General features: G+C 34.8%; 1 non-coding gene across 1 annotated transcript; it reads left to right on the top strand.

The window, feature by feature from the left end:
• The first annotated feature begins 12583 nt into the window (after positions 1 to 12583).
• Positions 12584 to 12656, top strand: TRNAA-GGC (transfer RNA alanine (anticodon GGC)). The gene has a single exon. It is a non-coding gene; the product is annotated as a tRNA-Ala (tRNA).
• The last annotated feature ends 4578 nt before the right edge of the window (positions 12657 to 17234 follow it).

The following is a 17234-nucleotide window of genomic DNA, read 5'->3' as shown; positions in this document are numbered from 1 at the left end:
GTTACGTATAAACGTGTTACTTGTAAATTTTGTTCTGTTTATACGCACCCTTAGATTCTAAAAAACCATTAATCTTCGTGTGTATATAACTTCTAATAATAATGTGTTGATTAATAAATAGATTACTAATTAATTAACTTATTGAATTTTAAACTCCATTTTATGTAATATTTAATAATTAAAAACAGTATTGATGAAAATAGAATAAGACACCAGAATTAAAAGGGTAACGGTCGCAACTAGGACACGAACTCAGATCCTTCAGCCTTACCTGGACCAACACTCTGCCAAATGAGCCACATAAAACAGAAAACTACCCACCTACCGTCATTGATTACACAGATAGTGAATACGCTCCACATTAAAACTTCCAAAACATTAGAAAATTGCAAGTAAACACAACATAAAGTGTCGAAGTAGTTAAATCACTTCATCTTCGAAATATTCAATCAGTTAGATTTTTAAATTATCGTGTGTGCTGTGCAGTGCTGTGTTTTAAAAATATTAAAATAACAATTTTCAACTGGTAAACATACCAAACGCGCAGGCGCATTATCAGTCCGTCATTACTATCGCCATTGGTCGAAAGTGTCGTCACTTTTGAATAGTGCTAAACAGTTTGCGGGAAACAGGCGTTTGTGTATAAACTAATTACGAATAAAGTTAACATATTTTTAACTCTTTTTAAATAAATTTTAATATGGATTTAAACGAGAACTCTCTTAACTATATGACCAAGGCCAAGGATCTACTCTGTTCGCTGATAAAAATTATTAATGACCCCGGCAACAAATTTACGAAGGAGCAAATGGGTAAAATTACCCCGATAACAACGGATCTGTTAGGAACCACAGGATTGATGGCTGTTCGTATGGGAATGTTGGAAGGAGAATTGTCAACATTAAAAAGTGTAACGGATACTCAGTCTATTGTTACTAACCCGACAAATACTTCATCTTCAATAAATGATTTGCTCGCAGAGGCCGAGGAAAGAAAAACCCGGTCAAAGAACATTATTTTATTTAATGTTCCCGAAAGTATTTCAGAATCAACAACAACAATTATTAATATGGACAGCGATAAAGTACTTTCAGCGATTAGTGATATAAATAATGAATTAATACCGAGTGTGGTTAAGTCGTACAGACTTGGTGTAAAAAAGTCCAACAAAATTAGACCGATTAAGGTCGAATTCAATGACTCTGTCTCGGCTCGTGAGGTTTTGACCAGGAACGCAAAACTGAAAAACGGTATAAAGGCCAGTAACGACCAAACACCATTGCAGAGGACTCAACTTCTAGATTTACGCCAACAACTCGAGACGAGGAAGAACAACGGTGAAACCAATATAACTATCAAATATGTGAACTCTGTACCTAAAATTATTGAATGTGCGCCAAAAAACTGAAACAACAAAAAATAAAATGCTACTACCAAAATGTGAGAGGGATCCGCACTAAACTTCCCATGTTGCTGACTTCGGCGGCAACTATCAGCAGTGATATCTTCATTTTAACCGAAACATGGCTCGACTCAGGAATCAATTCGGCCGAAATAGGCTTCCCTAATTTCAACATCTACCGTATGGATAGGAATTCTAAAACAAGTGCCAAAACGAGAGGAGGTGGTGTAGCCATTGCTATCTCAAAATATCTCAGTTCTTCAAAAATATCCACAAAAAACACATCCATCGAGCAACTATTTGTCAATGTGAACACTTCTAGAGGTAAAATAATAGTGGGATGTGCATACTTACCTCCGAATTCTGATGTCCAAAGCTACAGCAATCACTGCGACGAGGTTGAATCAATTTGTGCTAAATATCCTAATACTAAACTACTTCTAGTTGGTGATTACAATCTGCCACATTATGATTGGTGTAATATGAATTCTGTCAATTCTTGTTCTAATGTTAATATTCGTGTTATTAGAGATATGGCACTGTTCTTAGGTCTAACACAATGTAATAATGTTCATAATATAGGAGGTCGTACGTTGGATTTGGCACTGTCAAATGTGTCTGACATCTGTGTTGTGAGAAGTACCGAAATTCTATTACCTGTCGATGTTTACCATCCACCACTAGAAATATGCATGTCTAATCTCAAACCAATTCCTATCGTAAAAAAGGTAGTAGAAACTCGAAATTTCAAAAAAGCCGACTATGTTAAAATTTCAAATTTCCTTAAACAGACTGACTGGTCATTCTTTGATAGCGACGATGATATTAATGTACACCTTAAAAAATTTTACTTCATCGTTAATTCTGCAATTGAACAATTTGTTCCTTTAACGACTTACAGAGAAACTCTATACCCAAAATGGTTCTCAAAAGACCTGATAGACTTAATTTACCTCAAAAAATTATCTCATAAGAGATTCAAACTAAGTCGCCTGGCCATCGATTATACTGCGTTTCAAAAATTGAGGGCAGAGTGCAATAAGCTCTCCGCAAAATGTTACAAAAATTACATTAGTGATGTCGAAGGCTCTATCATGGACGACTCAAATTTCTTTTGGAAATATGTTAAATCCCAAAAAGAAAATGGTACTTACATACCTAGTAGTGTGTCATTCGATTCTAAATTATCCCAAAATCTTCAGGAAACTGTTAATCTTTTTGCTGATTTTTTTAGCGGCGTTTACATTAATGCAAGTGAAGACAGCAATATTTCGTGCTTTGATTTGGTTGAAACTCTTGATATATCTGACTGTAATGTAACCATATACGATATTATATCTAAGCTGAAGAGTCTTGATTCCCGAAAATCCGCAGGACCTGATAATGTTCCGCCCAGGTTTTTAGTAAATTGTGATATCGTATAATGATATCGTTAATGCCCTTAATGCATCACATCAAACTGATTCCATATATACTGACTTCAGTAAGGCATTTGATAAAGTAAACCACAAAATATTATTACGTAAACTAAAATTGTTGGGAATAAGAGGGAGTATGTTGGAATGGTTTAAGAGTTATCTATTAGGAAGGTACTTAGCAGTCAAGATAGATTCGTTCACTTCTTATACATTTGCTGCCTCGAGCGGAGTACCACAGGGATCTCACTTGGGCCCAATTTTATTTTGTTTGTTTATCAATGATATTGTTAATATTTTTACTAATGTTAAAGTCCTGTTATTTGCCGACGATCTGAAGATATACAGAATAATCAAAGACGATGACGATCGCGCAATTTTGCAGTTGAACCTTAATAAACTATGTGCGTGGTGTTCTGTCAATGATTTGCAACTAAATTTAGGTAAATGCCAGATTATCAGTTTTTACAAAGGCAAAAATCCACTTAATTTTTCCTATTTTATGAATGGTGCTAATCTTCTTCGTGTATCACAGATTCGTGATCTTGGTGTTATATTCCACGAGAGTCTACAGTTTAACGAACACATCGATGAAATAACAAGCGATGCGATGAGAATACTAGGTTTTATTTTGAGAATGGGAGCAAATTTTAAAAGTATGTCATCATTAAAACATCTGTATTGCTCGTTAGTACGAAGCAAATTAGAATACAATTCCACCGTATGGTCACCGTACTACAAGGTCCATTCTCAATCATTAGAAAAGGTACAAAATAAATTCCTTCGGTACATTAATTTTAAAATGAAAATTCCAATCGAATTTATAAATTACAATAACTTGCTTGCTGAAACTAAACTTCTTAAATTATCTGATAGAAGAGTGTTAATTGATTTGCTATTTTTATTCAAAATTATTAAATCTTTAATTGACAGCCCTAATTTGTTGGAACTTATTTGCATTAATGTTCCTGCTAGGCAAACTCGCAGTAAAGATACTTTTAAATTTAACAAGAACCTCAACACTAATTATTCTATTTTTTCACCAATTCCTAGAATTCACAACCTTGCGAATAAATACTGTGAACTTATAGATATATTTGGTTTTGACAATTTTGTGAGCTTTAAAAGGCAAATTATTTCGATTCTATCGGCTAATAATTAACTTTTATAGCTTTAATAATTTTATTACATCTTCTCCCATTCGAAACCTTTCAAGTAAATTATATCCATATTTGTTTGTTTTTTATTTGCTCTACTATACACTTATAATTGTATGCATATACCTACTAACTACTTTTTATACATAACACTATGTTCCATCTCAGATCTTATTATTTCTTATTCATGTCGATATTGCTAAATTCTATTAGTTTTTGCTTTTTACAGGTGCAACTCTTATTTTGTTATTTTTTTTTTTTTTAAATCTCTGTTATAATGTTCTTTACCTCACGAGTAAGTTACACTCTAATTTATATTGGTTTATCGATTTGTTAAACACACAATTAATACTGGGTTTAAACACACCCACTTACTTACTTTTTATGTTGAACTTTCTTTTACTTACTATTTCATGCTTGGGTATATTTTATATTGAATCCATCTTATTAGTGTTTTGCTAATTTGCACAAAATTTTATTATATGTGTTGCTTTCTTACAATTAACTCCATTTATCTTCTTATGTTCAATTATTGTAATCAATGTAAATGTATATTTTCATGTAAAAGCCCATAAGGGCGTAAATAAAATAATAAATAAATAAACCTTATTGAATTCTGTAATTTTTATCGATCTTTTTTTACGAATAATTCCTAACATTAACCTCAATTATGTTTCCACTAGCGCATACCCGCAAAAAAATAGGGGAATTATAATTGATAATTTCCTTTCAAGAAGACATTTTCTGAAAAAAAAAAAAAAATCTTTGTTTTTTTTATTTATTTATTTGTGTCTATTCTTGAATGCACATTTTACAAATGATTACAGTGTATATTGTAGTACAGAGAAAAAAGTACAGAAAAAAGGTATAAAAAATAAAGAACATAGGTTGATATAGGTAAAACTGTAGGTGGGTGATATTGTATGTTACGTGAACACCTCACTAGGAAAACCTGTGCTGAGGTGTTAACGTGTTTGTGATTAAGTGTGATAGGTATTTATGTGTTGTAGTAGAAAGTTTTTTTTTTTTTTTCACAGACATATATTGAAACATGAAAACACGCATTTATATGTGCGTGTATGTATTTTTGGATAATTCTTGAAGAACGTGTATAATATTTACTTTTACTTATCATATTTTGGTTATGTTTGGTTTGGAATTATAATCTTTTGAATAAAGTGAATATCTTGTTTACAGCCACGATTTTTTTATTCATTTATTTACCGACCAGTTTCGTTTAGCTCAAACATCATCAGGGTGCAAATTAATATTATGGTATTAATTATTTGTAAAAAATCGTTGTTTTATTTTATTAAATATGTCAAACCACAAAGCGATTGCTTTCTACAAAAATTAAACATTTTCTCTTTAAATGTTAGTAAACTTTATGAAAAATTACGACAAAAATATGAATAAATTAGAACAGGCCAAAGTATGTCCACTGGACCTATTTTAGTGAAACCACGAGCGTTGTCTCACTTAGGGCCGGCCAATTGGTGCAGTCCGCTCCTGGCACCGAATTGCCAAGGCGCTTATAGTACATAACAGCCCTTGAGATTATTTTTCATAAAAACGGCACTACATAAAATACAAATCACGGAATATTATTTATCAAAGTGATCACCTATCGGCGTCTGCCGGGGGCGCCAAAATTTTACACGGAGAAAACTTTCTGATATAAAATATATAGTAAATAAATCTAGTCGAATTATTCGTTTTCCTGATTAAAAAGGAACTGCTGGCCTATAACGAATGAATTGAATAATTTTATAACAAAGTATCAGTAAAGCACGAATATATTTTGAGAACGGTGGAACACGCGTTCTTGTTGAAAGTAAACGTTGTCCAGATCAATACCAACCAATTCCGACCATAAAAAATCATTAATCATCTCTCGATAGCGATCCATTCACCGTAACTGTTGCTCCAGCCTCAATTTCGAAAAAGTAAGGTCCAATGACTCCGCCGGACCATTAACCGCACCAAACAGTCACACGTTGAGAATAAAGAGGCTTTTCAATAAAAACTCTTGGGTTTTCCGAGCCCCAGATGCGACAATTTTGCTTGTTGACGAAGCCACCGAGGGGGAAATGGGCCTCATCCATAGACATATGAATATTAGTAGACCTGCCCTAAGTGATTAAAAGCGTATTATCCCCACTCCCCATACCGGTTCCATTGGAGCCGGCTGTGCTCGCGTATGGCCTCAAGTGAAATTTGAAAACGTGACGTCATCATTCTTGTGCGAACTATGGTCGAGGCATCATCGGTTCATTTTACGAAATAACACGGCAAAATGTTGACTTGTACTATGAAAACTTGTAAAAATAGATGTGAAAAAGAGAATAAACCCAATTGTCGTATTACATTCCATATATAAGCATTATTTTACTTTATTTTAAGCATATTCACATCGTATAATATGAATCAGTTGTTACTATCACATCGAGAAACGTCTGGACGCGAAACACAAAGCTGGTTGGTTGCTGGGAAGTAAATTATGAACATTTATAAAAGTGTCTTAACTAAATACTTAAACGAAATATTCGACTCTGAAAATAGAACCGAATTTTTTTGCCGAATTTGGACTTCGCAAATTTGTTCATAACGTGGCGAGTAATTTGCGCTCCCATGTAAAAATGTCTATTCATTCAAAAGCAGATTTTACTATTAAGAAGTAAATGGTGATATTATAATGCGAGATGCCTATTTACTGTCAGATTGATTTATTGACGAATCACAGTCAGCTTCACTCCCTTCGTTCTTCAACAGTTGATTTTACCCCTCGCCATTATCTTCTCGTCTATTAATTCCTATGTCTGTTGCCTCATCACTTAAAATGATTTGCATTTGATTCACTCAAGTGAATTTTAATAATTTCATTGCGTTGTTGAAGCGTGTATCGTTCCATTTTTATTAATGGCGTAGTTTCTACTTGTCAAATGTCGAAAAATGACAGCTTTAAAAGTAACATCTACCGAAATAACGGGCTATTGAAAATAACACCTCTTATTGGAAAACACTGTATTTTCGCATCTCGTTCATTATATTTATTAGAACAAGGCCACCTGCGTAAACACGTATCCAGATATATTCTGAATGACTAATATTTTATTAGGAAATGGGCATGCAGTCACAACAGTATTTTGGTTTTTTTTTAAATGCAGTAGGTACTCTATTTTCTCCGTGTACTCGCAACAGGCGCCGTTTGGCTCAATTCATTTTAGCATCTGTCAAACATTTTAACAAAAAATGCACGTTTCGAATAAAAATTTTATTAGTTATAATAAAATAATTTAAGTACATGCTTTATCACTGATATGATCTTCCAATTTTGAAAATTAAGTTCATTAAATTTGAATAATGCTACGCATTACTCGAGAATATTCCACATTGTTTATTTACCCATGCACCAACAATCGAAATCTTTGCAATATTTTTCGTAATTAGGTAAATCGGTTTTATTATTTTCGTATTTTTATTGAAGCATTATGATTACATTTTGTTTACAAATTATATGATTACATTACAATGATTACATTTAAAAAAATCATAACCGATCCTCCATGGAGAATATTACGGTTAACCATGGATATTTCGGTTCAAAAAGATGGATGATAAATTAGTCAGGAAAAGCGGCTTCATTTTAGCGCGCTTTGTAAATGTAGCCACAATAGATTGTGGTTGAAAAGAATACAAAGGCGATTTTTAATTTCGACGCTTCTGTATGTGCGGTCAAATGTGTGGGCATTACATGACTAACAGTACCCTACTGTTGTTCAGTGATTATTCCGAACATGACTATTCGTACTACTAATATTGCGCACGAATTATTCCTCACTTGTAAAACTGCGAAACATTTAATTCCGCACCCAGATGAATAGCTCCAAAAACGAATAATTCCGAAAACAGATTACTCCGGATGCAGATTATTGTACATATACCTATAATATTATTAATTACTTATAAATAACTATAATAATTTCTGTACACTCCACTTCCAACCACAAGATAACATGTGGATAGACTTATGTAAATACTATTTTATATGTACTAATGTCTTCAATAAAAAAATTATATAAATAACAAATGAATATTTATTGTGACAAAATCGTATTTAAAAGACTTATATCAAGGGCAGTTCCTTACCTAATATTGCGTATCTATATCTAACGATCGCGCAACGAAAATTTAAAAAGCAGTAATACCCATTTGCAGCACTATCAGATGAGTAGATATTTTAAATCGAAATGTTGATTTAACAAATCAAATGTGGAACGCTTAATTGAATTGGCCGGATTTGGATGCAATTCAAAACAGACCGGGTCAATGACATTACAAATGTCATCTGTAGAAACGTGAAGTTAGCAACAAACGCGAAATGCGAAAATTACCATGTTTTTGAGGTTTGGAACAAAGCGGTGCCAGTATAAAAAAAACTTAAATATTCATTCATTCATTTTTTTTGGGAAATCAACAGTTTAGATTTTTACAGATTGTACATAAGTAAAATAGCCAAAATAAAACCAATTACGGATTTCCTCCTTGTGACTTTACGTAAGACAGCATTAGAAGAAATAATTACATTTATGAGAAATGTGAAGTTATAATTATATAAAATAAAAGAATTATATAAAATAATAGAACAAAATAATACAACAAAAATAAAGGGAAAAAAAAAACTAAAATTTATATAAAATAAAAGAATATCGATACATTGGTAACCATAAGAATACAAACAATATTGTGCATATAAATCATATCACAACCATAACCATAAGAAGACAATGTTGTGCATATAAATCATACCATAACAGGATTATAAATATATAAATACTAGAAACATAAACATCAGAAACATCAATTCAAGAAACATCAGTGAAATACTCTTTTAAGGTCATTTTATATTTAGTAAATTCGCAATTGAAGATGTCGATATTGAATAATATGTTATATGTCTTCCGCTTCAGAATCCCATTCTAGTTTTTGATCAGAAATTAATTTACTTTTGACTGCAATTAAAACTCCACCACCGCGATTTTGATTGAGGTTATGATAATCTATATCTCGTCTGTAAATATGGTACCGTGGATCGAAAAGTTCCTCATTAAAGATTGAATTGTTAAGCCATGTTTCACTGAGACATATAATGTCATAGTTGTTTAATAATACATTTTGAAGAAAAATATGTGTCTTGGTTCTGGGACCTCTTAAGTTTTGATAGTATAATTCTAAAGATTCCATTGTATTAAGTATATAGTGCAGTTAATATAAAGTTGCTGGAAAGTTAGTTGATGGAAATATTGTATGTTTTTAGTTTTTCTAGATCATTATAATTATTTATGCAATGGTGATTTGTGTTTTCATTAAGTCTTACATAAATTTTACAATTTTTGATCCAACAGAATTTGAATTTATTAATTTTGGTAAACTCTCTGACCTTTTTGTAGAGTACTTTGTTTTTATGAGTTAAATGTTCATTTATATAGATCCGTTGTTTTCCATTAAAGTTAATATCCTCTGCTGTTAGGCCCCTTCTTGTCCGGATTGCTGCTATGATTTCGTCTTTCTGTTTCCTGCCCTTTAGTTTTACTATAATATTCCGCGGTCTTCCTTCAATCTTCTCCTTGGGGGTGACTCGGGTGGCGTATTCAATGTCGTCGCTTACTATAGGGTAATTCCGGGGGAGATGGCCGTACGGGAGAGATGGCCAATAGAAAAAAGTTCTAGGAATAATTCATAGATGGCGCTTCTTTTAACTCAGTTCGCTTCGTTTCGGCACGGGCAACAAGTATTATCGGAGTTTTGTGCGTAAAAATTATGGAAAGGTGAGTAATTTGACATTGTTTTTTAATAACACGTTCGATTTAAACTAAAGGGGTTAAGATATTAACATACTTACGTTAAAGTTTTCAAATTTTTGCCCGTTTTCGTGATTTCTTTGTGAACTAAAAAAATTTCTCGTGTTTTAACCTCAAAATTAACTAATAAATTGAGAAGTTGCTTTTATTATGCCATGTGGCCATCTCACCCGGACAATCGGCAAAGATGGCCATACTATTTACGGGAGAGATAGCCATCAAATTTAATGTCCTAATTTTAATTTATTTTTAATATTTTCTACCGATGCCTAACCAATACATACGGAAGGCAGCTGCTGGACGAGGTGCCTGGAGCCAAGAAGACTTAAAAAATGCTATGGAAGAAGTACAAAGTGGAGGGATGACTGTTTATAGGGCCTCTTTTGTCTACCATATCCCAAGAAAAACACTAGAAAGAAGGTTAAAACAAAACAACTACACAGAGGGATCTATGGGACCATCATCAACCTTTGGTGCAGATAACGAAAAAAGACTGAGCAAGCATATAAAAGACATGCAATCGAGAGGCTTTCCATTGACTATCGATGATTTAAGAAGAATTTCATTCAAGTAGGTATGCTGAGCAATTAGGAATTAAACACAGATTCAATATGAAATCTGAGAAGGCGGGCTATGATTGGGTTCAATTGTTTTTGAGAAAGAATTCCAATATTTCATTAAGAAAATCAGAAGGGGTGTCATATGCTAGAAGTCAAGGGATGAATAAAGCAGAAGTAAACGCCTATTTTGAAATGCTTGAGAGGATTCTCAGTGATAATAACCTAATAAATAAACCTGGAGTATCTCCACTGCCTGTAAAACTAAACCAGGTTCGGAAACAAGCCAAACAAGTAAGCATTCTCTTGACATCTGAAGAGCATATGGAAAAAGAAAAATGAAAGAAAATGAAAAGGAAAAAAGGGAAGAAAGATAAAAAAAACAAAAATAATAAAAACGGAAATTAAGACTGAAAGACCTAAGAAAAAATACTGTTAAGAAACGAAAGGCAATTCGTAGGTTGTCTGATAGCAGTTGTGAAGAAATTCCCATCGTTTTCAACGATACCTCTGAAAGTGAATCTGAAGATAGAGAAAAATATAATTGCAGAGGTTGCGGTGATAATTATTACAGGACACAATTAGTTGAAGATTGGATACAATGCAATATTTGCATGCTTTGGGTGCATGAAAATTGCACCGAGTTTGAGGACATGTGTTCTTATTGCGGCAAAAAGAAAATAATAAAGTTAAAATGTCACAAGGGCAAAGGGAAAGGCAAAAAAAGTACTGGCCATCTCCCCCCAACCACTATGGCCATCACCCCCGGACACTCTGGGAGAGATGGCCAGTCCTAGTTTTTTTTTTAAAGTTTAAAATTATATTGTTTTCATTAGTTGAAGTGATTTATCTTTAATATTTGATAAGATTAATAAATAAAGTTTATGTTCTATAGTGATTAAATGTTTTATTCATCATAATTCCTTCACAATAGAGTCTTGAAGTTACTAGGGCCATCTCCCCCGGAACTACCCTATTTAATTCTGAATAGATCCTTTTGATAATCTCCGTCAGGTTCTCTTGTTTTTTTTCTGGTATCCCAATGATCTCTATGTTATTAATGCGTGCGTGTTGTTCGTTAGCATCCAATTGTTTTTGTAATTCTTTAAATTCACTTTGTATTACGGCGTTTTGTTCCAGAGTTTTTTCAAGGTTGTTGTTTTTTTTCGTATCAATTTTTTTTTCTAGAGTTAATATTTTATTTTTTAATTCCTCGATTTCTTCTTTATACTCGTTTCTGATGATTTCCAGAAATTGTACCTTAAATTCTTCAAACTTTTTGTCAAGAAGTTGGAGGAGTTGGGTGTCCGTAGTATTTAGTGTTTTTGTAGTTGCTCGTGTAGTCATTTTGGCACGAAATATTAATTAGTACAACTTCACTTCACTATTAAAGCTATTAAAATATAGATATTTAGATTTTAGCTAGAATTTTTTATTTTATTTTGAGATATTTCAAGAGTGAAATAAAAACACGACAGCTGTCACTGAATGTTATTGTTGTATTACACTATAACTGAATATTATCATGAGTAAAGATTTTAACCCGAATATTGTACGGCCCTATTCCTCGTATAGTAACACCAACGCTGTAGCGGCGTATTAGGGAATCTTTATTAGGGAAATAAAACTGAATGTGTGCAATTATCTGTGTCCGAAAAATCTATGTGCGGAATAATGTGTTCTATATTTGTGATCGGAATAGTCGTGGTCGAAATAATCACCGAGTCGTACATGTGCGGTGAAATGTGTGGGTGTTACATGGCTACCATTGCTTTACTGTGTGTAGGGAGCTTACCTCCTTCAACAGAGTAGAGCTCGCGTATCTGCATAAAAATATTACCTTTCTCTGAAAAACATCCTGAAAGGCCTACTTATTCCTTTCTATAGAGTTGGCCGCTTTCAGAATCTGTGCTTCCAAATTTTTGGGAATGGGGAATTCGGGAAGTGCGAGGAGATGGTGAAGAGTGTGGGGTAGTGATGTGTCTGGTTGTTCAAATCTGGTCATTAAACATGGCTAAAGCCATTTCAAGCTACGTTTCGATTCTGAATGGTGATTTTTTACTAGGAAAATGCTGAAATACAGTTGCTATAGCTGCCAATAAAAATGTGCGGTGAGAAAAATGAAGACAATGTTGGACTGGTAGTTCTTTTTCGAACTTTGATACAGTTAAATATGACCGAATTAGATAGGGTCCCATTAGCTCAGTTGGTAGAGCGGTGCCCCGGCAAGGCAAGGGTCCTGGGTTCGAGTCCCAGATGTGACCGTATATATTTCTGATTTTTCTTTTTAAAATTTTCGTTTAGGAATCGCTAAGGCTGGCCGCATACATACGTTTTCCGTATTCGATTTCCGAATTCGTTTTACGTATTCGATTTCCGAATTCGTTTTCCGTATTCGGAATTCCGTGAGACTAGCGCAAACGTTCGTTTTTCTTCATTCGGAATGTATAAACGTCAGTACCAGTGTTGCCAACAAGGGCGATATATCGCCATTTAGGCTACTCAGAGCGAGAATCGGCGCCGAAAAAATCTAAAAGGCGACTGGTCGCCAATTAAGCTACAAGCTACAAGCTACAAGCTACTTCAAAAACATCAATTTTAAACATGTCCCGAAATTCTCTAGCCACTCCCCCCCCCCCCCATGAAATTTATTTTATACAAATTTTATATTTGAAATTCTCTAGCCACCCCCCCCCCCCCATGAATTTTTGTTTATTTTCTGGGGACAAATTTTATTTTTTTGAAATTCTCTATCCACCCCCCCCCACGAAATTTTTATTTTCACGTAAAAACATCAATTTTAAACATGTCCCACCTAACAGCAAATTCGGCTACTTTACGCTACCTTATGTATGAGAAACGGCGATATTAGGTCAAGATCCGTTGGCAACACTGAATTACTGAACAGAAATTTCCGAACGTTTGCGTCGGCACAAACAAACTGTATGCAATAGCTGCGTTCCGCATGACGTCATTAGGTTTTTTTCCATTCGGTTTCTCCGAACGCGCCGGCTCGCATTCGGAACGTGCGTAAGGAATTTGTTCCGTTTGGAACTAAAACGAACGTGTGTATTTTCTACTGATTCCGTGCATTCGGATGTCCGAATACGGAAAACGAATTCGGAAATCGAATACGGAAAACGTATGTATGCGGCCAGCCTAATATTGCCTTCAATAATTAAATATTACATTTCAATTGAATACAATTTATTTATATTTATTCAAACCCGTGACCTTCTAGATTCGCTGTCAAGGATTTACTGTGAAAATATTTGCTGTACTCTGTGTTTTTTTTCTCTCCTACAACAAGGGTACCTTCTGTTATATTGTGGCGATCAAATATTAGAACACAATTATAAATGCAACATTATTATTAATTTCTCTGCCTTACTTCTGATCTGTTTCAAATCTTCGTTTGCGAGTGTCTAAAACTGTCTTAAATGATCATTTATTTATTTATTTATTTAGAAACAAACAGTTCATTTGTTACAATGATGAAACAATTTACAAATATGAAATATTTCAAGGTTCACTTATGATATGTTTTCTTGTAATGTTTCATATGTAGTATGTATATTCAGTAATTACCGGGTGACGTGAGTGAGTGTGTACGTGTATGCGCATTTAAAAATTTATAATATTATTGACATGATGCCACTTTTAAATTTGGACAGTGAATCCGAAACAAATGTCGATGTTAGAGTTTAGCCAAATATTATTGAATGTGTGAAGAGCACGGTTAATTGTGGAATTAGAAACTGCATTTGTTTTGTAATTAATTAATCAATTAATTAAAAGCGCCGTATGTTCGTGTTATAAATGTAAGTTTTTTTGTTACAGCGAAAATAATATAATATTGTTATGTGAAACATAAAGCCTCCTGATATTATTTTTAAGTTTTGGTGGTAGGGCAAGAGGGTTTGATGACAAGGTGTGAAGTTGGCGGGGTGAAGGGGCAAGGGCGAGAACAACTGAGTCAGTTCCCTAGACAACAGACGTTCCCAGATCGGAGGCTTGCTTATAATTCTTCTCGTATTAATTTTTGGCGAGATATTAATCTAGATTGCCTCGCTAATTGTAAACAACACGACCTACCTATCTACTTGCTAGTGAACTACCTACTCGCGACGTCTAGAGCTACCTACGACAATACTTTCCGAGTTGGTCTGGCACATTACGCCAACTCACTAGAAGGTTCTAGCCTGTTGCCTAGGAATAATAGCAGCGCCAACGAAAGTTCCAGTAGGACCCAGACTGAGCGAGTGTCTCCGTTTTACTTACGATCTTGCTTACCTACTAATGCCGTCGGCCGGACTGTATAAATAAGCCCGACGCAGCAAGCAGTCAGTCAGTCATTAATCAGCAGTCATTTAACAAGGCACACCGAGTGATAGGACCACATTCCCGGATCCGCACGGTTTCAACCATCGACTCCATCGGGATATCATCATAGCGCCTTGGCTCCGGCCACCGTCCCTGGCCAGCGCTACACCGGATCTCAGCGCCCTGGTTCCAGCGCATCTGACCAGCGCTACATCCGGACCAGCATGCACCTAGACCACGCAGCATCCTCCCCGGTCTACGCACCTCCCGTACAACCGCCTAGAAGGTCCACCGCACCTTCGGCTGTCCTGTCAGCACTGGAGTATCTGAAGACCCACGTTCTTCGCCAGTTCCTGACCGTCAACGAGTCCGGTCACCAGCAGCGGCGTCGACTCACTGACCCGCGCTTGACCAGCACATCACCGCCTGCATCCGGAGTGTACATCATCAGTCCTAAGTCAACTCTCTTCACGGCTACCTGACTCAAATAAACACTGTGACCTTCACGACTTCTTTTATTTCGTGCCATCTATCCAGATCCCCAAAAATTCATTATTGCTTTTCAAATATTGTAACAAATTGAAACTGATCAAAATAGAGTGAATACGTATGCGAAGAAAGAAGTTTTTAGGAAAGGCCGAAGGTACCTAATTAAAAAACACACACAATCACAAAGTTTTATTGATGCTAACGATAAATAAATATGTAACAACCAAAATTTCCTAAATATTTCAAGTGTAGTCCAATATTGAAATATCTTCCCCCAGATTAGGAATACTCGGCAATCGACGTCGGTGGCTTCAAGCAATGACAGCACAGATCTTAAAGATGCGATGCGATAGGATGCGAAAGAATGGAAAACTTTATATAAAAGAATTAAAAAAACCTTTTCCACAGGTATTTAATATTTAATTTGGTAGCCCATAAGGTTCTGATTTATGTATCTTTTAGCAGACAAAAATTTAGATGCTCATTTTAAGGTATTGAAATAATATATAGTTTGAAATGTATAATTCTATGGAATTTTTATTATGTACCAGGGTTTGCAATTTTTGCAAGGCGGAGAACACCGAAAATCTCAATTTATTGCCAAAGACATTTTAATTCGTCGTTTGTTGTACAACATTCTAAATAAGATACCTGATATTTATTATCAAATAATTCCATAAAATCAAAATAACAAATTAAGTATAGTTAAAAATAATCATTACCTAATCGGCATAAAATTGAGACATTTACAAGCGTTCAAAACGTGCAAAATAGGAATACTTTTGTATTGCCCAACACTTAAGCCAAAGACACATTTCGCTATACGCATGACGCATAATTTGAGCATCGCCTATACGTATTAATCCCGTGATACACCACGCTATAAGGGCTATATAGCTCTCTATACATTCCCATTGGTAGTTTATGACGAGCGATATGTTGAAATAGGCTAAGCCATGATGCGTATAGCGTAATGTATCGCCTACTTTATAAGTTGAGGTGTCACAATTCACTATAATCTTCCCCAGAATAGGTGTTTTGATCAACTGGGGAACTGCCGCGGAATATCATTTCTTTTTATGAGATCTTTCACCTTGACAGATGACAGCCGCGTGATCACGAAGCTCGCTAAATTTATCTGACCCCCTCTCATCCTACGGCTGTAGAGGGGGTCGCGTAATTTTCAAATATCGCCCGGCTAGCAGATCACGACGCACCGTCGTCGCCACGTTAAACGTTAACGTTTTCGGGTAGCAAAAAGCGCTGTGTAATAATAAGTGGTTTTGAGTATATGCGAATGGAAAGAAGCTCCATCAGATTTGATTTTTGCACATATCCAAAGCATACAAAGGCATTTTTCCACAAAAAAGATACTAGAGTGACGCGTTTGTGGCAGCCTGTGACAGCTTGTTTGACTTATGTGCGATCACTAACTCACAACATTGTCCACTGGACCTACTTCAATGAAATCATGCGCGTTGTCTCAGTGGCCTATCTTTTCTTTTAATTCATCTAAGAATGCCATAGTTTTCCACTAGTTCCGGATATGGGAGAAGAAAAATTACGAGTTTGTGTCCGAAATTAAATAATTATCAAACCGCTTACATTCAAAATGAAAATTATTTTGTTTTATAGCAAAAGTTTGTGTGAGAAAGTTAAATGAACAATGCTGATTTGACTCTATAGAGTTTGTTACAGAACACACGAATAGAAAACTCTTGGCAAAAAGACAATTATTTTTAAATGACTGAAATCGTTATAATATTATAACAATTTTATCACATCGCGGACCGACCGCGAACAAATTAGAAACATGATTGAAAAATTTTGTGGATGATTCACCGACCCCTCCATTCATTTTCAAAATCAAATTTCACAAAATTTTCAAATTTATTGCAACATTATGTATTAATTAATTCATTTTAAGGCCATCCACACGATCCGATTTTCAGAACCCGGGTTTCTGAAAGTCGGATAGTGTGTAGGCGAAACCGTCAATCAATTTACTATTTTTCCCCATGTCCCTAGGC

The sequence above is a fragment of the Hesperophylax consimilis genome, chromosome 26 (genome assembly GCF_061612785.1).
Source record: "Hesperophylax consimilis isolate HC1 chromosome 26, BYU_Hcon_1.0, whole genome shotgun sequence".
Lineage (NCBI taxonomy): Eukaryota > Metazoa > Arthropoda > Insecta > Trichoptera > Limnephilidae > Hesperophylax > Hesperophylax consimilis.
This window is presented reverse-complemented; position numbering and strand designations above follow the sequence as displayed.